At 42.4% G+C, this 25,525-nt stretch overlaps 1 long non-coding RNA gene across 1 annotated transcript; it reads left to right on the top strand.

Moving 5' to 3' along the window:
- Positions 1 to 16,040: 16,040 nt before the first annotated feature.
- On the top strand, positions 16,041 to 19,771 carry LOC146575465 (uncharacterized). The gene is made up of 7 exons (XR_014892128.1): positions 16,041 to 16,937; positions 17,401 to 17,440; positions 17,586 to 17,632; positions 17,945 to 17,989; positions 18,831 to 18,860; positions 19,310 to 19,378; positions 19,585 to 19,771. It is a non-coding gene; the product is annotated as an uncharacterized LOC146575465 (long non-coding RNA).
- Positions 19,772 to 25,525: the final 5,754 nt, after the last annotated feature.

The following is a 25,525-nucleotide window of genomic DNA, read 5'->3' as shown; positions in this document are numbered from 1 at the left end:
ATTGTAGCATATTTATATGCATATTTATAATCATACGGTTCTTGGAGTGAGCGCATACACTCGTGAAGTTTAGTAACTTCCGGTCACTGCAACAAGCCCAGGTACAGTTTACCGCCGGATGGGTACAGGACCTTGAAATGCACCGTGTAGAACGAAAGACCATCGTACGTATCACAAGTTTACCAGTCTCACAAATCGTCGTCATAAATACACATTCCTTAACCATTTATTAATAGGACCTTTGAGCTCAACGGTAATTAATTAGTAGTGGAAATAATTTCTGGTACGCGTTACAGAAATGTAGCAGTGACAATAATACTGTATGCTGTAATCGTACTGGGCAATTAGTGATACAAAAAACCTGTTTTATCCTGTGAATAAAAGTATATGTTTTTGTCAATGTACCATAATAACAGAGGCGAAACGCAATATTGTGTCAGGACAATTCACTATTTATGCACAATAAATAAAGGAGCATAGCGCGACAATTTCTGCTCAGTGCCAGACTTGCTTGTAACCTATATCACCAATTATGTTATGAAAATGACGTATTAACTACTAAAAAACACTGACCTTCGTGTAAATGCTTGGAGCAGACTAACCTGAGCTGGAGTGTTCTGGGACGTTATATTTGATCTTTGAATGGCTGCAATCCAGGCCATCCGTCGCGTCTTTGTTACTTCGGAAACATGGCTTGAACAATTTCTCTTCAACGACGTAATCCGATAACAACCGATCTCTTTACCCGTCGGCTTCCCGTGGCTGTCATGCGACCGGCTATTGCAGTTAATAATACAACGGCTTCTTGACATTTTTGTGTTTCTTTTTATCGCTGTGTGACTGATTTCAATTGAAAGCCTGCGTGCGCTAGTACCTCTTGCCACGAGTTCCCAGAATCCTTTGCGGTTTACCCCTGAATGACGTCACATTTTCAATCTCTATATGCATGTTAAATTTTATATTTGGGGTGAAATATCAAGTCTTTACAAGTAAACCGGTTCAAGTCCAATTCAAGTCCCAGGTCATTTGTGTAAAAGTCCAAGTCAAGTCACAAGTCTTAGAACATTTTTTCAAGTCAAGTCTAAAGTCATAAAATTAATGACTCGAGTCTGACTCGAGTCCAAGTCATGTGACTCGAGTCCACACCTCTGACAACAGCACTGAAATGCAGAAAGGAAGAAAAAGTAGCATGCTGCTAAATGAAAAAAAAACAACTTTTTTTGGGGGGGGGAAACAGTAAAACAGTTTTACCGAACAATTTCTTCTTTCTTTTCGACATTAACAGGTCCATGATAGCCACAACTCAAAATTTCATCAGTGAGTTCTGTCATTTTATCTTCTGTGGCCGAATCAACCTTAAAGGACACAAACATACACATTAACATGACCAATTCCAGAGTCCTATAATTTGCAAATAACATAAGGGATGGTAAAATCTGTGCTAAACATGTAATTCAAAACACTGTAGAGCAGTGAAACCTTTAAGACTTCATACCTGGGAGATAACAGAAGTATAATGAACATCACAGACATCCTCTTTCCTAATGTTCTCAATCTGCAGCTCTCCACTGCACAAGTACTGGTAACACCAATCTTTGAGGCAGCAGGGTGGTGGCCCACCTTGCGCCAGACTAACTGCCCAAATTTCACCAGCACTACTGTGAGAGGAGAAGAGATAAATAACATCAATCAGGTAATTTCCAATGCGTGTGTGTGTGTACACACAACTGCAGACCCCAATGCATGTGAGAAAGGCCTACCGGAAGTTTCCTAGATCGAGATCCAGCAATGAATATTTGGGAGCCTTCCCAGTCTGGTCACCCTCAAATAGCCGTTGCTCCAAGCCTGCAACCATTTCTTTTAACACAAATAGTTAGTCCGGTTAAGTAGCCATTTTCACTCCTATCAATTTAGATCACATTTTAAATATGAGTACCTGTGAGGAATTCTTTCCGTAATGCCCCTGTATCAATTCCTGCCTCTCCGATGAATGTGACCCTCAGCTGATTTGTAGGCAATGCCTTTTTTTGCCTCTTCCACTCTGCAAGTCCCCGCTCCACCATATTGGATCTTGAGACAGTGATACGGAATTCTTCCTCTGTATTCACAGCAGTACTTATGGCCTGCAGGATTTCATCCAGGCTAATGGAGAAAATACTAATTACTGATTACTTCCCCAAAAAAGTAATCCCGTTACTTTACTGATTACTTATTTTCAAAAGTAATTAATTACTTAGTTACTTAGTTACTTTTTAAAAACACGATTTACAACCTGAAGAGGTGATAAAGCGATAGATCTTTCAGCCCAATTCTACTTTTTCTACATAATCCATCATACAAAATGTAATCAAATGGAAAAGTCTCTTTTTTTAACTTGTTTTATCATTTTTAATCTTTTAACTTTATGCATCAAGCAAAAATGTAATTATATGCAACATTCTCTGAGTTGAATAAATGAGTTTAACATTTAAACCTATTTTCTGCACATTCCAGCACATAAAATAAAATAATTTTTTGTGTTTACACTCACTCTTTCAAATAGATGCAAGTAAAACACAGCAGAACATAAATAAAGTCAAAGACTCAGCGGTCCTGTTGCTCTATTTTCACCTGTAAAGCAGGACTGCAGTAGGCGGAGGTTTACCCTGGTGCAGGTGTGCAGCGGTCAGTGGAAGGATACGGCAGTGTCTCTGTGAGTTTCCCATTACGTCGTTGCGCTCTTGGTGCTTCCTTGGAAGTTTAGGGGTTTTTTTCGCTGTAAAAAGAAGTTTTCTTCCCACGCACGATGGACGCTAATGTTTTTGTCACTTTTTATGGAATCAAACTCAAAGTAAGGTCAGTACTTCCACGCTTTAAACGCTGCATGCTCATACTCTCTCCCGCACTCGATATGTGATCCATTGTTGATCTGCACACAGCTGTTGTCACTAACGGCGCACTCGCTTACGTCACTGTCGTGAGACATTCTCGCAAAAAATCACGGTTTTAGTAACGCAGTGTTCCTACGGGAAAGTAACGGTAATCTAATTACCGATTTTGCAATAGTAATCCCTTACTTTACTCGTTACTCGAAAAAAGTAATCAGATTACAGTAACGCGTTACAAGTAACGCGTTACTGCCCATCTCTGTTCGTTAATGTCTTTTAGGTTTTCAAACTGAATTGTGTCACCACTAGCAGTATGTGACTTTGACCTAACAGAAGAAGAAAATGCAGTAGGCAGGCTAAGCCTTTAGGTAGCTGGATTCCTTTACACAAAGGGTACTTGGCAGAAATTGTTTGAAAACCACTGTACAGAGCATTGAAGAAAGACTACTGATGTGTACAAACCTAGAAATGCCCATCCTTTGTTGTGAAGGTAGGTTTGCATTGCTGTAATGAAAAAATGCCAGAGTAAAAACCACATCACTTGACCTCAAACATGTACTGTACAAAAGCAACAAATAAAACAATACCTTTAAAACTTAAGAGAACTTCTTCAACCGTGTTGTAATAACTTCTGTAAGACTTAAACAATTAAAAATGTTATGGCAACAATGACAAAACCTAATGCAAAAAAAATTTTTTTTATAAGGATCAAAACCAAAGTATAACATACATGGCACAATCACTAACAAAGCATAAAATGCTGTCTATCAAAATATAAATTAATAGGTGGAAAGCAAAAGGCTTGTAGGAAAATTCTCAAACATACGTTGGAAGCCATATTAAAAGACTGCATTACCTCTCACAACACTCGCTTGCATGTGCCTCCACCTCATTCTGAGGAAATGTCTCACCGCAGACAGGGCACACAATCTGTAACAGGAAACAATATCAACGATAGAATCAATAATGCCTCAAAGACAGACATTCAACACGTTGCACTCAACATTACCTTTGCAGTTGAGGACAAAATAATGACATCTTCCTCCACATCCTGTCAAGACAAGCAAAGAAAGGGGAAAAAACCAGCAACTTTAAAAGAATGGAATTGTGATGTGATTGCATACATCTGATGGTTGCTTATCTGTCAACTTTCATTACAAATACAGCTTACATGGGCTACCCACTTTAGATATAAGGAATAAATCCAACCTCTAATAATGAACCTCTTCAACTTGGCTATTGTAGGACACTTTAATCAAACTCAATTTTCTCCCCATTCAATGTAAGGCATCATATTTATGTTCCCGTCTTTGTCATGCACAGTCAAATAGATAAAGGTTAAAGGGGTACAAAACTTCACCTTTAGATGTGAGTTAAGTTGATCGTCTTCTGTATGTGGTATGGGATGTGGTGTGTCCTCTATGTCTTCATTACAAGTCTGATAAAGGAGAATAGCAAGTACAAACTTAATAAATTACCTACAGAAACACAAGCAAGTGTAGTGACATCCATTGAACATGAAGCTCCTGACTGATAAAAACATTTTCAAAACATGTTTCAGTCATTACGTAGTTTTATAGGACAAAGCTACGTGTAATGTGATCTCCCAGACTCATCCATGCAACGGGACTGTACACACCACTCTGCATTAGTATCTGAAGGCTGACATGTTTCAACATGCATTGCTAAGAGTTGAAGTGGGTAGCTGGTTTGACATGAGTGGCACATCGCTTTTGGCATATTGGAAAAGGAGCTAGAGTCAGGAGGCAGCGGCTGAGTGTCTAGCTCTTCCTGGATTGGAGCAATGTAAAGGACGGTCATTCCCCCAGCACTTGCATTTTTTTAGCAGTGACCCAGTATATCCACTGTCCTCAGGAGGCACCATATTTAGTTTCCGAGAACCCCATCCACCTGTCGAGAAAAGTGAGTGACTCAGTACTATTTAAAATGTGGCAGTACACATTGCAGTGCATTCATGGTCATGATATCATCAAAATTCTTCTATAACTATCAATTCAAAAGTTGGAATGGCCATTAAGAGGTTTTTTCTACCTGCTCCTTTGTAAATCAGCCAGCCCCCAGAAACACTTTCCAGTTTTGGATACAGATCTTTGAGTCTTGAACATACCTTTGAAATAAACCATCGGCCAACAAATTAATTGACTCTGAATAAAGACAAACACTTTTTGCTCGTTAACTTACAACAAATATATTTTCCTGTCAATGTGGAGCAGTACCTTACCTCATCATGACTGTAGCTGTCAGGTATCAGTGTAGACCTACGTCCCAAACCAGCTTGCAGATGGACAAATTCTTCACTGCCTTTTGGAGTAGACTGAACAAGCTTGGGTAAGAGATAAAAATTAAGTTGTATCTCTTTAACTGGTGTGAATTGGTTGGCAGGCCCTCGAAAGCATCGGCGCTTTGCTTTGTTTCCATAAAGAGCAGGAAAAGACCTGTGAAGACATGTTGTAAGTTGATATAAAACAATACAATTGTACATCTGAACAAGTTATGGGTATTGAGAACTTAAATGAGTAAGTATAAGGAACAACAAGTCTGACAAAGGAACAAATACAACAAGGAACCTAGTCATTTCTGTGTGGATACTTGGTCGGCCATCTCTCCCTCTCTCCTGACTCGTTTCCTGTCTGCTAGAATGACACAATATTCAGAAGATGCATCACATCATTTTATGCTAACTAATTAATATAATACAACAGTAAAACACATGTCAAATGATTCAAAAGTCATTTGGTAATCTGTGCATGTGTTGTTTGTGTCTAGCTTCACAAAACCTGGGAGGCTCTTGGTGAGTCTGAACACTGGGCTGAACAGTGGTAGAAGTTAGTAAATTTAGCAGGTGTCTTGCTGACCTGACAATTGAGTATGTTAAGAATTGAGGAGTATGTTAAGTATGTTAAGAGTACTGTGTATTTAATCATACACTATGTAACAGAAAAGTTATATATCATATCACACCGAAGTGATCAGTAATGATCCAGACACTGATGAGTGTTAGACTAAATATACACTGTAGCTAAGGGTTTTAAGTAAGCTAAAGACTTGGGATGCTGTGTGAGACATAAGAAAACCCAAATAGCAATGGTTTTGACATTCTTTTGCACATTTTCCTACTGTAGGGGCCTCTGCAAGTGTGGAGGACTCTGGAGGGCTACAAGATGACAACTTTGGGATTCTATTGAAAGGAGTCTTTCATATTTGTTTGTCAACGCTGAACCCAGGGCAATCTACGCTAAATTAGCGTTTTTAGCTAACAGCTACAACACGCATAAACGTTACTGTACGGGTATTATTTGTTAACATGACGCTTGTTCTTATACATGTAATACATTTATTACCAACCTGAGAGTTTCTCAACTGGTCATTTGACATCACGAATGTCTTCAGAAGAATTACTCCAGCTCCAGCTCAAGATGTCGTAGATTGCCACTTGCGGTCCGCTAGTAAAACGAAGTTCGATTACTCTGCGCACGATTACACAAGAACCGGATGAAAGTTCCAAAAAACTGAATTGTAGAACTGAAACTGAATGGTGAGAAGTGAAACTGAAATTATTCGAGAGCTGAATTTTTAAAGGATAAAATGTCGTTTCAAAGCAAATGAATTCATTTTCAAAATATAAAATTCAATTTCAATTTAGTGATGATCATTTTCAAACCATAAATTCAATTTCAAATTAGACTAATTCAAATTCAGTTTTCAAAAGCATTTATTCAAGTTACAATTCAGATTCAATCTAAGCAATTCAAATTCAAATTTAACTTATTCAATTTCAGTTTCTGATGCCACAGATTTCTGCCCATACATTCTGCTGAAAATTTAAATAAAGCCTTTATTGGACAGCGCATAAAATGTCAAATTTCAAATATAACACCAAAAAAACGATAATGGCCAAATGGAAACAGCTGGGAGGAGATCTGCATAAACAAATTAAGAACAATAAGTAATACGAAAGAGAAAACAAAAGTTAAAAAAATGTCATTCCAATACAGCACTTATTAATTGAAACGAAAGCAAAAAACAATAACAATAACATCCAATTAAAGAAGAAACCACCAATTGAAATAAAGTAACAAATATACCAGAAACAGGGGGTATAGCGGAAGCTGAACACCAGTAAACCATGAAACAACATATATATTAATTCTTTTCCCACAGTACCTATAATGTTAACATGTTAGGAAACAAAAAATAATTGAATAATCCTACAAACTAATTCAAATCAAAGCTGAATTTTAATGTTGTTAACAATACAGAAGCACACACAGCAACACAAACATAAATAAACAACTAATTAATATTATTGGAGACAACGATACAAAACACACACATTTCAAAGCCTCAGAAAAATTGCCAGAGAACCTAACTGTCTGACCAGCATGCTTCACAGACAAACTTGTTTTCTTTGCTCTTGCGGGGCTTCTTTGCACAGCCCCTGTGGTACCACCGTGGGCAAATGTCACAGCCAATCTGAATTAGACAAAACAAGGAAACACAAGTATTATGTTAACAGTGTTGTACAAATAAGTATATAAATAACAATTTTGCAAAATACTCAGATCATAAAGCAGTCCACCATTCATTGCAACTACAATAAGTCAGATGATGTATTCACGTGGTCTGTGACATTTTTAAAATTAGATTTGTAGAGGCTAAGCCTACGCTTGAAGCCACTGAGGTGGTCGTTAACGGGGGGCGACGCGATGTCACTGGTATGCATGAATTAAGTTCACAGTCCAATAAATCCAGCAGTATGTATCTTGTCCTTTTTGGTCTTTATTCTGTATCGACTTAGCATAACAGCGCAACGGTCACAAACTGTTTGCCTTCTTAATGAAACACCTGACGCCGATTACGTGCGTCTACCTTAAATACCTTTACATTACATAATCAAAACAGAAAAAGGTGACCTCTAGTGACCACATAAGGTATTAACCCAAGAATGGCTCCTACACAGCAAATCTAGCATGTCCAAATTAACACTGTCGGATTTGATTTCAACACTATTAAAGTGTCCATATGGGTCCACACCAGAGAGTGTTAATTTAACTCTTTTTAGAGAGTTGGTACGTTAACTCTGATTTAGTGTTAAACACCAAATCTGTCTGGAGTTGATAATTTAACACTTGGTGTTAAGAGTTTATATATTAACTCTCAAAGAGTATTTTAGTTTAACTACGTAAGAGTTATCTTCTAATTCATTCTAAAAAGCAGGAATTTTACGGTTCTGAACTTCTAGAAATTTCTTTTGGAAATAAACATTTACTAAAAAGATGCAATGGTTTTTGAAAAACATTTATTCTGAACTGTGCACAACAATTTCAAAACATTTTCTGAAAGATGTACAGTATACATGTTCTCACTTTCATTAGAATTGTGTTTATCAAAAGGTCTGACATGGTAAATGCAAATAACAGCATTCTCATCACTTATTTCTTCAATACAATATGCTTGTCCTTCATTCATCACTTTGTGGAACTTCAACGCACTTCTGCTCTCCCCCATATTCCATCTTCACAAGCATATCCTGTGTGGAGATTGAATAAAAATTAGTTGACACTAATTAATGGCACAAATAATCCAGTAAACAATTGCAGCACAGTTAAAAAAAAAAAAGGAAAAAAAAGAATCCTCTTTGAGCCACTACTTGTGTAAAGTATTTTCCCAAAAGACAAGGACACAGGCAACCCCATACGGTAAAAAAATACATTTTTCCTGGCCAAAATATATTTCAAATATATGGTAAATATATTTTGTATTTGTGATGCTCTAAAAAAAATATATTTTTGAAATTGAAAATATATTTCTTTCAAACCAAAATACATTTCAAAACATATTTTAGGGTGAAGAAAATACATTTCCAACCTTACAGTAGAATGTATATCAAAGTATCCTTTATTTAAAATATATTTAGTGCAATAATGATGATAATGATAACAATACTAAAAGTAACATGTTTTATGCACATCTGCAAAAAACAGTTGGATTCAAACAAAACAGAGTCAAAGGTCTATCACGAATTAGGTTGTTTATTCATTTGCTTACAGTATTTCACATTACACATGTAGAGTACACCCAGCACAGACACACGCACACACAGGCAGGTATAGCCAACTTCCTCGTTTATTGATATATTTGTATTTTGACAGCTGACTCAGTCGCACCGTCTGACAGCTCGAGCCCAGCTGATCTCCCTTGGCCGCTCCTCCTCGTCTCACTATAAACACAGTGGAGGAGACCATCATTAGTCCATAAACAATATCAGCTGTTCTTACCAGCCTCGCGGCGCCGCCCCGTTGAGCCTTCCGCTCCACTCCTCCCCTGCAGCTGCGCCCGGGGCCACGCCTCCGCCACACACCCCCACCGCCCGTTCGAGGCCGGGGAGCCGTCCGGCCGAGCCAACTCCCCCCCCCGCGAGCGAGAGAGGAAATCGGCCACTGCCATCTGCGCCCCCGGCCTATGGATCACCTTGAACTTAAAGGGCTGCAACGCCAGATACCACCGGGTGATCCGGGCGTTGGCATCCTTCATGCGGTGGAGCCACTGCAGCGGGGCGTGGTCCGAACAGAGGGTGAATGAGCGTCCCAGGAGGTAATAGCGCAGGGAGCCGACCGCCCACCGGATGGCCAGGCACTCCTTCTCCACGGTGCTGTACCGGCGCTCGCGCTCTGCCAGCTTCCGGCTGATGTATAGGACAGGGCGGTCGGCCCCCCTTACCTGCTGGGACAAAACGGCTCCCAGCCCTCTGTCCGAGGCGTCAGTCTGCAGAACAAAAGGGAGGGAAAAGTTAGGAGTGTGAAGCAGCGGCTCCCCACAGAGAGCCTTTTTCGCCTGCACAAACGCCGCCTGGCACGGCCCCGTCCACTGGACCAGATCCGGGGCACCCTTTCGAGTGAGATCGGTCAGGGGGCTGGTTAGCTGCGCAAACCCCGGCACAAAGCGACGATAGTAACCCGCCAACCCCAAGAACCGTCTCACCTCCTTTTTCGTCCTGGGGCGCGGGCAGGATGCGATAGCCGCCGTCTTCTCCACCTGTGGACGCACCTGCCCGCCCCCCCAGGTGGTACCCCAGATACTGCACCTCCCTCCGTCCAACCGCGCACTTCTTCGGATTGGCCGTGAGCCCCGCCCCCCTCAGGGACTCCAGGACCGCGGCCACCCGCAGCACATGCTCCGCCCAGGTGTCGCTGTGGATGATCACGTCATCCAGGTAGGCGGCAGCATACGCTGCGTGCGGACGCAGTACCCGGTCCATGAGACGCTGGAAAGTGGCCGGGGCCCCGAACAGGCCGAACGGAAGTGTCACGAACTGGTACAAACCGTACGGAGTGGAGAAGGCCGTTTTCTCCCTGGCCTCGGCAGACAAGGGAATCTGCCAATAGCCCTTGGTTAAGTCCAGTGTCGTGAAAAAGCGGGCCGTGCCTAACCGGTCCAGGAGCTCGTCGACCCGAGGCATGGGGTAGGCATCAAAGCGTGACACTTCGTTCACCCTGCGATAGTCGACACAGAACCGGATAGACCCATCCTTCTTCGCCACCAGAACGATGGGGCTACACCAGGCGCTGTGCGACTCTTCTATTACTCCCATCCTCAGCATTTCCGCCAATTCCCTCTGCACGATTTTTCGCTTGTGCTCCGGGAGCCTGTAGGGCCGTGAACGCACCGTCACGCCAGGCTGCGTCACGAAATGGTGCTCGATGAGGGACGTCCGGCCGGGCAGGGGGGAGAACACGTCCGCAAAACGCTGTTGCAACGCGACAACATCCGCTCTCTGGGCCTGTGTGAGATGGTCATCACAAGGGAGAGAGGCGGGAACGATAGAATTTGGCACCTCCGGCCCCAACTCATCTCTCTCCTTCACCAAGCTCACCAGAGAAGCGGTTTCAACCTCTCGCCACAGTTTGAGGAGATTGAGGTGATAAATCTGCGTGGCTCCTCCCCTGTCCGACCGAGCGACCTCATAGTCCACGTCCCCGACTCGCCGTGTGACCACAAAGGGTCCTTGCCACTTGGCGAGCAACTTCGAGCTGGAGGTAGGGAGTAACACAAGCACTTTATCTCCCGGTGAAAATTGCCTGAGCCTAGCCCCTCTGTCATACAGGCGTTGCTGACGCTGCTGAGCCTGGAGCAAATTCTCCCGTGACAACCTCCCCAAAGTGTGGAGTTTTGCTCTCAGGTCCAACACGTACTGAATCTCATTTTTGGCGGGGCTTGGACCGTCCTCCCAGCTTTCTTTAATCAGGTCGAGCACCCCACGTGGCCTCCTGCCGAACAGCAGTTCAAAGGGAGAAAATCCCGTGGAGGCCTGGGGCACCTCCCGCACTGCGAATAACAGAGGGTCTAGCCAGTGATCCCAATTGCGTTCATCCTCGTTAATGAACTTCCGAATCATGGACTTTAAAGTCTTATTCAGCCGCTCCACCAGCCCATCAGTCTGCGGGTGGTAGACGCTGGTCCGAATAGATTTAATGCCCAGTAATTCGTACAGTTCCCGCAGTGTACGAGACATAAACGACGTGCCCTGGTCAGTCAGTATCTCTTTCGGGATTCCGACTCGGGAGATGACCTGAAACAGTGCCTGCGCCACACTCTTTGCAGAGATGGTGCGCAGCGGAACTGCTTCCGGGTACCGCGTTGCATAATCCACCAGGACTAACACAAAGCGGTAGCCGCGTGCACTCCGGTGAAACGGCCCGATGAGGTCCATGCCGATGCGCTCAAACGGGACCTCAATGAGGGGGAGAGGGCGCAGCGGCGCCTTCGGTATGGCCGGCTGGTTAACAAGTTGGCAGTCCGGGCAGGACGCGCACCAGCGGCGCACATCCGCTCGGATGCCCGGCCAATAAAATCGGGCCGTTATTCGCTCCAGAGTTTTCTCATAGCCCATATGCCCTGCCATGGGGTTATAGTGGGCCGCCTGGAAAAGCGTTTCCCGGCGGCCCTGCGGCACCAACAACTGGGTGTGTGTTTCCTCTGTCTGAGTGTCACGACTCACTCGATATAATCGGTCGTTTAATACGACGAAACGCGGGTAGGTCTGCGCGGCCTCAGGGCGCACCACGTGACCATCAATAGCCATCACTTGGTCAAAGGCTGAGCGTAGGGTGCCGTCACGAGACTGCTCCAGTGGGAAATCGCCCATGGGGGACACTTCCGGGGCCGGCGGGACGTCCCGTGAGGGACCCGCCAGCTCCTCCCCCCCGGAGTCGGTGTCGGACGACCCCGCGTCACCGCTGAATGCCGCGCACACGCTACACCCCGCTTCCGGTCGTGATCGCACCCCCGCGTACTGCCCCAGTAGCTGATGAAACCCCGGCCAATTGGTACCCAGAATCAGGGGGTGCGACAGGCGCGGGCTAACCGCCGCCGTTACTCTATGCGTTTTGCCCTTATACTTTAATAACAGCGGCACAATGGGATACCTGTGAACGTCACCATGCACACACCTCACCTCCACCCATTCTGCCTCCAGCAATGCCCCGGGGCGAACCAAGCTTTGGTGTACGAGGGTCTGCGTGCAGCCCGTGTCCACCAACGCCTGGCGTATACCCCCTCGAGTCCTTACCGGAATACTGTATGTCCCTCCTGGACCGGGGGAGGGTGCTGGGGCGCCAGCAACACGAAACACCTGCCCCACTTCCATAAGCGGACAATCCCTCCTCAGGTGCCCCGGCTGCCCGCACTTCCAGCACTCCGGCCCCGGCGTCTGTGCTGCTCTCCGTGGCTCGGGGGCGGCTCCACTTGGCTCGGCTGCCCTGGACGGCACCAACGCCGCGAAAGGGTTAGTGGGGCTCAGCGCCGGCAGCCGCTCTGCCTGCCCTGGTGCCGGCACACGGCGTCTCGGGGCCGGCACTGGGGCCTGTTTGTTCGGCCTCCGTCCGGCGTCCCCGGGTTCCCCTGCTCCAGCGGCAAGGTGGTCTTCCGCTAGCGTCACCGCTACCTCCAGGCTTGCGGGCCGGTGGCACCGGACCCATCTCGCCGTCTCCGCTGGCAATCCCTCCGTGAACTGTTCCAGCACCACCTTGTCCACCAGCTTCGTCTCGCCCTCCGATGTTCCCGGTTGCAGCCAGCGAACCGCCGCGTCGCGCAGCTGCTGGGCCCAGGCGAATGGTCGGTCTGTTGTGGCCAGCCGACAGGCCCGGAACCGCCGGCGATGGTCTTCGGCGGTGAGCCCCAGCCTGTCCACCACCGCCCGGCTCACGTCCGGGAAGCTGCTCCTCGACGCCGGAGGCAGACTCAGGGCCGCTGTTTGTGCCTCCCCAGACAGCAGGGGGAGCAGCCGCGGAGCCCACTCCTCCCGCGGCCATTGGCAAGCCTCCGCCGTGGCCCGGAAGGTCTCCAAAAAAACTTGTGGGTCGTCCCCGTCCCCCATCCGGGGCACCGACACCGACAGCGGCAAGGGCTTCGGCGCGGCAGCGGCCCCGACCAGCCGTTCCAGAACTTGCGTCTGTCGGTCCGTCTGCTCCCGCAGCGCGGCCAGGTGGGCACGCTGGTCGGCCGCCTGATCCCGGCTCATCGTCGCCATCTCCGCCAGCATCTGCGCCAAGAATTGCAGAGGCTGGGCGGGTGGCGTGGCCTGTGGGTCGGACATGTCCCCACCGGCACTCTTCCTGGGTTTCGGCACCACTTGTAGAGTACACCCAGCACAGACACACGCACACACAGGCAGGTATAGCCAACTTCCTCGTTTATTGATATATTTGTATTTTGACAGCTGACTCAGTCGCACCGTCTGACAGCTCGAGCCCAGCTGATCTCCCTTGGCCGCTCCTCCTCGTCTCACTATAAACACAGCGGAGGAGACCATCATTAGTCCATAAACAATATCAGCTGTTCTTACCAGCCTCGCGGCGCCGCCCCGTTGAGCCTTCCGCTCCACTCCTCCCCTGCAGCTGCGCCCGGGGCCACGCCTCCGCCACAACACAATATCTCACTATAATGTAGCGTTCATTGACTTTGAAATTATCTGTCAGTGATACAGTAAACAAGATACAACAACTGCTATGTACACTTTAGTTTTTGACAATATATACAATTTAGTACTTAAAGGAACACACTCCACTGTTTTGGAAATAGGCTCATTCTCCATCTCCCTCAGAGTTAAAAAATGCAGCGTCTTCTTTCTAGATCCGTACGTTAATAGGGCTCTGGAGCGTGATCTTACGGGATGGGGCGTAGCCAGGATTTTTGGTCAAGGCGCCATATTAGCAGGCCAAACAAATGCTTGCTGTGTGGTCGGTTGTAATGTTAGATTGCACTACCGACAAAGGAATAAGCTTGAAAACAGGCTCTCTTTTCATTGTTTCCTCACCTGGAAACATCATGAGGGAGCTTATGTGTTGGATGTTACCAAAAGAAGGCGTCTAGCCTGGATAGCAGCTGCGAGACGAGCTGATATTCAGTTCTCTACCAGCCACAGATATCTGTTGGTGTGCTCCAGTATTTTCATTCAGGTAAGTTCTAAATAAGTTCATATTATTATTTATAGCCTGTTAATTTTATTTTCAATAGCACAAACTTAGAACAAACATGCAGAACTACCTTCTATTTATAGAGTTGCTAATTATTTGGCATTATTGCAACAAACCAGCCTATGAAATGAATGAAACAAATCCTGACTGGGTTCCAACACTACACATGGGGCACTATGAAATCCCTGCTTCAAACTACATGCTACATACCACCATGCCAATCAGATTACTTCTTCCATGTGAGGGTAAAAAGGTGACCTTCCTGGATAAGATGGCAAAGGTTTGCTGCGTTTTGGTGAACATGTGCCCCAGTGTGGTAGTAAAACCAGGGAAAAATGCTCTTGTTAAATACTTTTAAGTCTTGTGCTGTTTATGTAGTGATAAGTTTTCAAAAGAGACAGTAAATTACAGAATGCTAGTAGTGGGTGATATTATACAAATGCTGTCATGATTTTATGTGAACATTTTGTCATTTGTAAACTATACATAACATTTTTTCTACATTGTAACTGATGTGATGTTCGACAAAGTGCTTTTAATTAAAAATAGGCAAACATTTCTTTGTTTCTTTATTCAACTTTTGAACAGTGGTATTTAGTAAGTACATATTCAGTAAATGCAAAGTATTTACATGGCCCCCTAAATTAAAACATTATGGGTTATTCAGAACAGAACTATGCTTGGAAAAATATTGTCCCATCAGTTGATCCAACTCCTCCACAGTAGCAGGTGGAACCTTTCTTTTTTGAGGATGGCTTCTTTTACCTGTCACAACGAATGGTCTGTTTATGTTTTGATCAAGAACCTTTTTTTTGGGCAGCTGAAGAGGAGAAGTCTATCTTATGGCCAACCTCTGGCTGTATCTTGGTCATATTACCCAGCAAAACCCAGTATGCAGGTTCATCTGTAACAGTCCTTGTGCCGCAGATCCTCACTGTTGCTTCTACATTAAACAGAAGAGCAGTGACATGGCTGCAAGTCTCCACGACTCTAGCCATACAGCTGCAGTGGGCGGCTTCAACCTTCCCTGTGATGCTCACAATGACCTGTGGCTGCAATGCTGCAATTCAGTCTTTAAGAGTGCAGGACCTAAAACACACACAGACAAAGTTCATTTAAAGACAAGAACTTTAATAAGCCAAGTCCGACACAAATGTGTTTTATTTACTTTCAAATCCATTTATCATAAATGTAACAAATAAAGTGTTTTTATGTATCCATCTATAGAACGCTGCATGTTATATTCTAAATCTGCATGTTTCTTTTTAGAAACCTATCAGCAAAAAATGAACCTAAAGTATGTAATGCAAGGATGTAATCACTTTCAAGAGGGAGAAAACATAAAGTTCGACTTTAAGTGACAACTATGGACACCTAATATGACAAGCAGATTCTGCAGGTCATTAATCAATGTATAAAACTAAAACAGAATGTATTTTTAGTGACACAGGACACAAACAAGGAAGCAAGATGTGTAATTAGGATTATTTATAATAAATATGAATTAATTAGGGCAATTTCTTTAACCATAAAGAATAACTAAATCCTTCAGGACAATGTCACATCAATGCACTGAACTCACTATGTTATCCCTCTAACAGAGCTTCTACATGTTCTCACTGTAATTTCCCCCTCACGAATGAATTTTTGCTAGCACTAATTTGAATGCTGGGGGGAATCAAACGCATTTTACTCGCAGTACTCAAGCTGACTTACCTTTGCTTGAATGACGGCGTACTCACAACGTGGAGGCTTAAAAATAGCCAAATCTTGTACCCAGTCCTTGGTGAATTGGATGTGCGCCTCCAGAGATTTATAATTGCGAAATTGGTGCGCCGTGTATGCTCTGACTCCACAGACAAGGTATGAGAGTAGATCATGCTAAGTCAATAGCGGTTTGGTCTTCAGGGTTTCTACTCCACGGCTATATTTCATACGGGTCCACATTTCAACAATCAAGTACCGTCTCTTTGCATCTGGACAGAATCTGTCTCTATACCGTCATTTTCTTTTGAGCTACGTTTCAGAATGGTTCGTAGCAATCTTGTTTTGATTCGTGACCTGCCAAGATGGTGCTGCGCTCCCACAATGCATTGCGACATTACGTCAACTCCAAAGCCCTTTGCGTGCAGGAGTGTATGCGCATGCGCATTGCCACGGTGGTTTAAAAAATAAAGATATAATGAAAAGTAATTAATAAAAATTAAATATTTAAACATTCCCACAAATGTGCAATGAACGTGCAAAAACTCTCTTTAGTAGTTGTTACTGTTTCTTTCTTTCTTCTTTTTTTTTTTTTTTTTTTGAAAAATAACGACGTCTCTGAGGCGCGAAATCTGACAGCGAGAGGAACGGCCGGATACAGGAGACGGGAAGAAACAAGCCGATTATGTTCGCGTTAATTAAGTGGTTGGAAGATGTAAAATTCTCAATTCTGCCAACTGAACATATACGAGATTTTAATGAGGATGAATAATTAGCCGGCATGGAGGAAACGGACCTTTATTTCGTGGAGTGGCGACAAGAAGCCAAGGCGGGTGGCCAGTCTAAGAAGCCTCCATCATCAAGCTAGCAGGTGCCTTTTCCCATATAATATTACTTTATTCTCGTGTATTTGGAACGGAAGCGTAGAGCTGCCACCCAGGCAAAAGAGAAATATAAGTATATCACGTTATAACGTGAAAAGTTTATCGTTCTAACAATATACTATCATGTTTGAACAACATTGTACGAAAAATGTACATAATTATCACGTCCGTACAATATTGTGCGAACGTGACAATTATGTATATTATAATAACGTGATATTATATTATACAAACATGAAAAGCATAATGTTAGAACAATAAACATTTCACGTCATAACGTGATACAGCTCTATTTTTCTTTTGCCTGGGTGGCAGCTCCACGCTTCCATAATTTGGTAATCAAAATATGTAACTTAATTAATTATATTGTGATGTACTTTTGCCTTTTCTTATTATTCTGCCTTCTCAATAACTATCAAAGCCTATTCACATTTAATTTGGCTTTCACAGAAATCCTACCTCTCCTTCTGGCTACAGAGTACTTACCAAGGTTAGAAACAAAGAACAGTTATGCTTTATTAATGTTCGCTAATTACAATGTTCCACATTTCCTTGCTTTTTAAGTCATTTTTAGGCTTTTTAGAGTTTTTGTTTTTTATTTTTTTAGCAGTAATGTTTCTGCCTATTTATTTCAGCCCATGAAATCGAATGCAGATCTTCCTAATGTGAGATTTACATAAATGTAAGTAATTTTGTTTGTCATTGTCATTAATGTTGTTGCCGTTGTTGTTTTTGTGCAGTTTGCAATCATATAAACCTAGCAAGCATCAGTCAGCACAGTGACTAACCTAAACAGATTCTTGCTTTATTCACATATATTATATGTAATTATATATACCTGCACATTGTACCTAGGGTTGCAGCCACTTGGCCCCACCCCATTGTTGTGACAGCCCTGATTGTACTTATACACTGCATCTGAACAGGGAACAATCTGCCACATTAATGTATTTTTAAGTGACTTGTTTGTAATACATGAATTTGTTTTTTACAGATGTCAAAGTCTCAACCTCATGCTGCCCTCCCCCATCCTCCTAAAGTAAGTATTTGTTGTTGTAGTTTTTTATGCGGTGTCTGTGTCACATGCTAATCATAATTATTGAAATAACTGTTTTCTAACAGATTTTCCAAAACACTAGTTATGTTTGTTGTCATTCAGACCAATACTACTGCTTAGACATTGTTTAGTGGTCATGCATGTTTGACAAGCTCGTTATGATACCAAAACAGTAGGCCTATCACAATAATCGATATATCGACTTAACACACAATACATGTACATGACCTCAATAATTGTTGATGATGTAATTTATCCACCATTATATTTACAAAAATAAAATATAATGATAACAAAACAATAACATTAAATAACATTGTTTTCTATTTGTTAGAAAATTTACTATTTATTCAAGTTTTTAAGGTATCTAATATTTTGATTCCTAATTTCAATGATCTAAATACTTTAAGAATTAGATGTTGGTTTGTCAATTGAAAGTGTGTAGATCTTGCATTATTATGGTGTTATATTATGATTATACATTCAAAGACATAAAATGGTCTTAAAATGACAATGACATAACTTGTCGCAATTGTTTATGGGGCAATATACCGACCAACAAAAAGTCGCTATCGTAACAGGCCTTCAAAACAGACGGTTTTATGATTGATAAATTCAAAAAATAAATACATTTAATTTCTCTGAGATTCTCTAATATTCAGTTACAGTTCACAACACAGTTACCCGTACATGCAGTATTATACTGTAAATATAAATCTCTGCATTTAGCATCCCACTAGAAGCGTCACAGTTACTTCCGGCTTTTTTTTTTTTTTTACAAATACCTGTACTATCACTAACACATTTACTGTTTTACTTTTAGCCTGTGGATACAAATGCAGATTTCCTTAATGTAAGTTGTGCATTTTAATTACATCATGTTATTTTTATTATTATTTATTTATTTATTTTATTTTACATTCAAATATTTCAAGCTTCTTGGTTAAAGAAGCTTGATTGCTAGTAGGTAAAGAATAGTTCACCTATAATTCATATTCCCAATTAATTTCTCACCTCTGATTGAATGCCTTCGTTTGTTTTCCTTTTGACTATAACAAAACATTTTTGCTGGATATATATGGTGAATTTATATGCATAGATACAGTCGTAGTGCTTGACACATGCAAACAGCAGTAGATGTACTAAAAAGGAAATAATTACAATCATGATGTTGATTGCTGATGTCAGTATATATATTTTAGAGGAATGTTTTGTTTTTCACCCAAAATGAACTATATTGCTTCAGAAGAGATTTATTACCCTACCGGACTCTTATATATTGTTTGTTTTTGTTATTTTCAGGTTCAATGGTGCGTGTTCTTCTAATGGCCGCCTTCCCACTGGAGGTTTTGATCCACAGCAATTTAAAAGGTAATCAGCTTTGAAAGTCAGTTCAAATGGTTAGCTAATAGTACTTTAAAAAGCCTACAACTCTGTCACCAGTTTCTTTACCAAAAATTACCCATAAAAGTATCGCTCAATAGCATATATTGTAGTTCAAATGTTTAGTTGTACAAATATCAAATTTTTGGAAATCTAAAACTAGTCAAACACTCAAATGTTCATGCTTTTTATAGGAGGACAGAGCAAAACGGACATCGGCGCAGAGTGAAGAACTGCCCTTGATAAGGACACTATGACAGCCATATATAGTAAGTGAAGACTTTCTGTGTATCTAAAATTGCATACAGCACAAGTAACTTACTTTGCAACCATTAAAATAGGTTGTAAAGTAAGTTACCAATACAAATAGGTGATGATGCATTGTAGTGGTTGGTCTCAGACAAAGAAGGTCAACAATTCAATTCAATTCAATTCAATTTTATTTATATAGCGCCAAATCACAACAAAAGTCGCCTCAAGGCGCTTCATAGATACAGAGAAAAACCCAACAATCATATGACCCCCTATGAGCAAGCACTTTGGCGACAGTGGGAAGGAAAAACTCCCTTTTAACAGGAAGAAACCTCCGGCAGAACCAGGCTCAGGGAGGGGCGGCCATCTGCTGCGACCGGTTGGGGTGAGAGAAGGAAGACAGGATAAAGACATGCTGTGGAAGAGAGACAGAGGTTAATAACAGATATGATTCAATGCAGAGAGGTCTATTAATACATAGTGAGTGAGAAAGGTGACTGGAAAGGAAAAACTCAATGCATCATGGGAATCCCCCGGCAGCCTACATCTATTGCAGCATAACAAAGGGAGGATTCAGGGTCACCTGGTCCAGCCCTAACTATATGCTTTAGAAAAAAGGAAAGTTTTAAGCCTAATCTTAAAAGTAGAGATGGTGTCTGTCTCCCGAATCCAAACTGGAAGCTGGTTCCACAGAAGAGGGGCCTGAAAACTGAAGGCTCTCCCTCCCATTCTACTTTTAAATACTCTAGGAACAACAAGTAGGCCTGCAGAGCGAGAGCGGAGCGCTCTAATAGGGTGATATGGTACTACAAGGTCATTAAGATAAGATGGGGCCTGATTATTTAAGACCTTGTATGTGAGGAGCAGGATTTTGAATTCAATTCTGGATTTAACAGGAAGCCAATGAAGGGAAGCCAAAACAGGAGAAATATGCTCTCTCTTTCTAGTCCCTGTCAGGACTCTTGCTGCAGCATTTTGGATTAGCTGAAGGCTTTTCAGTGAGTTTTTTGGACATCCTGATAATAATGAATTACAGTAGTCCAGCCTGGAAGTAATAAATGCATGAACTAGTTTTTCAGCGTCACTCTGAGACAGGATATTTCTAATTTTAGAGATGTTGCGCAAATGGAAGAAAGCAGTCTTACATATTTGTTTAATATGTGCGTTGAAGGACATGTCCTGGTCAAAAATGACTCCAAGGTTCCTCACCGCGTTACTGGAGGCCAAGGTAATGCCATCCAGAGTAAGAATCTGATTAGATACCATATTTCTAAGATTTTCAGGGCCGAGTACAATAACCTCAGTTTTATCTGAATTAAGAAGCAGAAAGTTAGCGGCCATCCAGGTCTTTATGTCTTTAAGACATTCCTGCAGTTTAACTAATTGGTGTGTGTTATCTGGCTTCATGGACAGATAGAGCTGGGTGTCATCTGCATAGCAGTGAAAATGTATGCTATGTCTTCTAATGATACTGCCTAAGGGAAGCATGTATAATGTAAACAGAATTGGTCCTAGCACTGAACCCTGTGGAACTCCATAATTAACCTCAGTGTGTGAAGAGGACTCTCCATTTACATGCACGAATTGGAGTCTATTAGATAGATATGATACAAACCACTGCAGCGCAGTACTTGTAATACCTACAGCATGTTCTAATCGCTCTAATAGGATATTATGATCAACAGATATTATGGTCAACAGATTTATGAATGCTGGAAGGTAAGGAGAGACGACCAAAAGGGGTGTTAGCATTACTGTAATGTGAACTGGATAGACTTCCCATCTAGGAAAAAAAAGAGGTAAAATTATGCGTAAAATATATCTGTATTAATATCTGTATCTATATAAACAGAAATATCTGTTTGCTAAATGAAGCCAGCTAACATAAATCACATTTTTATTTTAACTCTGATAAAAGTAATAGAACTGTGACTTTTGTTTGTTACAGTGGCGGTAAGGAAGGGGTTTCCCAGCGTGTCCAGAAGGGCTTTGAGGATTGCCGTGAAAGCTGGGGGAACTGAGACTGCTGGAAAAGGAAAAGAAATTACATTTTAAGTATGCTGACTTATGTTCATACAATCACACACACATATACACACACACACACACATATGTGCGTTGGTAAACATGTATTAGCTGGACATTTCGTCTGAATACACACCACACTAGAAGGACATTTTGAATTAACAGGACAGAGGCGGTGTCCTGCTAATTTTGACTGAAATCTAACAACGTAGAGTGGTTTCTATTGGTCCACTAACCCTAAAAAAACAAAATCAAGATGTCGGTTTAATACATATAAACTTGATTTTGTGTTAAATCTGTGTATCACCAAGAGTGTCCCTGGTGGTAGCGTGTGTAATAGCAGGACCTCATGAATATTCACACATGTGTGAATAATAATGAGGCTTGTGTGTAGTTGTCCCGCCAATTCTTACATAGTCCTTCCAATTCACATGTGGGTTAGATAACTGGTAAATGTTCCAAAATGACCACACCAAATGAACCACTGTATGTTGAACTTAATTGTAATAAAAGCCTGCTTTACCTTGTTGGAAAGAAGACATATGAAGCTTTGCTTTTATATGAAACACTAAGGTTTTGTGTAATTATTCACAGTTATACTAAGTAAATACAGTTACGTACTTACAAAGTGGTATGAAAAAGTATTTGACTGATAAGTTATTTATTTTTTGGTTTGTTCTCTCATTTATCTGTTACCAGATTAGATGAAGAGAACCTGAGTGAATACAAATATAGGTTGTTTTCTATTATCTTATTTTTCAAGGGGAAATGCTTTCCTGGCCCTGTGTAAAGAGGATATTGCAATTCTAAAACAAATGTAAAAAAGAGTGACCTTTATTGGGTACACCTTGAACTGCTCGTTAACTACTCACTAATTGGGCAATCACATAGTGGCAACTCAATGCATTTAGGTGTCATGGTCCTGGGTCTCTCGACCCAGCATTTTGAGTTTGTGGTTATTTTTTATTCACTGTTTTAGGTCCTCTTGCCTTCACGTTTATCTGTGTTCCCTGGGTCTTGTGTTCACCCTTTCCCTTCACTGTGTGTTTTGTATTTATTGCTGTCTGTGTTTTGGTTTTTTGCTGCTCCATGCTTTGTTGTTCTGCTTTCTTCAGTGTACAGTTTTGATTATTATTTTCCCATGTTTCGGTTATCATGGTTTGGTGTTCTGTCTCTGTGGCTGTATCCCAATTCAGGGTCTGCAGCCTTAAAATACGCAGCCTTAGCAGTCCACAAGGGCCGCGTACTCAAAGACCGCTAAGGTCGGAAGTGAGAGGCTTGTGAAATGGGACGGTCTAGGCTCCGTCGCACTGCTCAGGTTGCCTAGCAACCATGATACTCACCGCTGGAAACGTTTCTGTTGGATTGTGTGTCCACAGGTGTTTGTACTTTGCGTCACAATAAAATGACGGTAAAAGGCTCCGCCCACTTCCTATCCATGTCTCACCATGCAACGACTTTGTGAATGGACTGGAGAAGTGTAGTGGCAGAGTCCTCCATCAGAAATAAGATATGTGTGTTGACTTTTTATTCTCCCTCAAAAATATTATGCCATGACGTGGCCCAGAGCAGCTCTGCTAACAGGTTATGGGCCCAGCACGCTTCCGCTGCGCAAGTTACCGGCAGGTGTTAAAAGTTTGGCACGATTGAGTGAGTAAGCGTTTTTGTGCATCATGAGCAGACGCACGGCAGAGTCGGGCAGTCGATATTCCCGTTTGCAATTTGATGGAGATGAAAGGAAATATGAGATATGGGAAACGAAGTTCCTTGGTCATCTCAGACTACAAGGTTTGAAAGATGTCATCTTAAAGGCTGAGGGTGATGAAGAAGCCGATGGTGAAGATGATGACAAAAATGCAGAAGCATATGCAGAGTTGATACAATTTCTGGATGACAAAAGTTTATCGTTAGTTATGAGAGATGCAGTTGATGACGGACGGAAGGCCCTAAAAATTTTGAGAGGTCATTATGCAGGAGTGGGCAAGCCAAGGATCATAAGTCTGTACACCGAACTCACTTCTCTCACAAATGAAAAGAATGAAAGTGTGACGGACTATATTATCCGAGCAGAAGCAATTATCACAGCGTTAAAAAATGCGGGTGAGTCACTAACTGATGGACTTCTGATCGCAATGATAATGAAAGGTCTACCAGAGACGTTTAAACCCCTGATTGTGCACGTTACACAGAGTGAAGCAAAAATCACATTTTCAGATTTTAAAGTAAAACTCAGAAGTTATGAAGAAACCGAGCGAATGCGTGTGGCTATAACTAATGACAACGTAATGAGGACAAAAGTGCAATCAGACCAGGATTCTACTTCATGGCGAGCAGATGACCGAAGATCAAAGAATAATGAGATTGTGTGTTTTAAATTTTCGACTAAAGGGACACACTGCAAGAACGTGCCGATCTAGAGTATGGTGCAGTTTTTGCCGGAGTAGTACACACAAAGATGCGACCTGTAGAAGGAAGCTAAGACGGGATGAAGCGAGAGGGGTCGTGGAGAAGGACTACGCGTTCAAGACGGGCTCCAAACCCCAGAGGGTCCCGGACGGCGGCCAAGAGATGCTGAATAACCAGCTATTGGTGGATACGGGAGCGACGTCACATATCTTCACGAAGATCGAGAGTTTTAAGACTTTTGATGACACATTTCAACCCGAGGCTCATTGTGTAGAGTTGGCTGACGGAAGGCGGAGCAGAGGAGCTGCAAAGCGGCGAGGAGATGCTGAGATAAGTATGATCGACAGTAAAGGACGCAGCCACAAGGTAACATTGAAACAAGCACTCTACATTCCATCGTTCCCACAGGACATTTTGTCAGTAAAAGCAGCTACTAGTAACGGAGCCACTGTGGTTTTCAAACACGGGGACAGTTTTCTTAAACATGTTGATGGAACAAAATTCCCTATATATGAACACGAGAGACTGTTCTTTATAAACACTGTGCAAGAGTTTGAAGATAAATGTAATGGATGTTTTGATATGCAAACGTGGCATGAAATCCTAGGACACTGTAATTATGAGGATGTTCAAAATCTGCAAAATGTCGTTGATGGAATGGAAATTAAGGGTAAAATCAACAAAAATATGCAATGTGAAGCCTGTATACAAGGGAAGTTTATTCAAACTAGGAACCGAGAACCGGATGAAAAGGCCAGGGCAGCATTAGAGTTGGTACATACGGATTTGGCTGGTCCGATTACGCCAAACTCTAAAGAAGGGTTTAAGTTTGTTTTGTCGTTTGTTGATGATTATTCAGGTGCAACATTTGTATATAATCTGAAACACAAAAGTGATACAACTCAAGCAACTGAAAGATTTATTGCAGATGTGGCGTCATATGGGAAAATCAAGTGCATTCGTTCTGATAATGGAACTGAATTTACAAGCAGTCAGTTCAGAGATTTATTAAGTAGACACGGCATTAGGCAGGAAACTTCGGCGCCATATTCGCCTCATCAAAACCGAACAGCAGAGAGGAACTGGCGTACACTTTTTGACATGGCGAGATGCATGTTAGTTGAGAGCGAATTGCCAAAGTCTTTATGGCCATATGCAGTACAAACCGCGGGAGTGATTAGGAACCGATGTTTTAACAAACGCACAGGTCAGACAGCGTATAAGATGTTAACTGGAAAAAGACCTGATCTTTCTAGAATGAAAAAATTCGGATCATTGTGCTATGCTTATAAACAAAATAGGGGAAAGCTGGATCCAAGATGCGACAAAGGTGTTTTCTTGGGATATGACAAAAATAGTCCAGCATATTTGATCTATTTCCCAAAAACCGGGAAGGTTGAAAAGCACAGATTGATAAAAATACTAAATCCCGCGACAATGGATCAACAAACA

The sequence above is a fragment of the Mchenga conophoros genome, linkage group LG4 (assembly GCF_057382185.1).
Source record: "Mchenga conophoros isolate Kocher_MC1m ecotype Shallow Benthic linkage group LG4, M_conophoros_male_GT1.1, whole genome shotgun sequence".
Classification (NCBI taxonomy): Eukaryota; Metazoa; Chordata; class Actinopteri; order Cichliformes; family Cichlidae; genus Mchenga; species Mchenga conophoros.
This window is presented reverse-complemented; position numbering and strand designations above follow the sequence as displayed.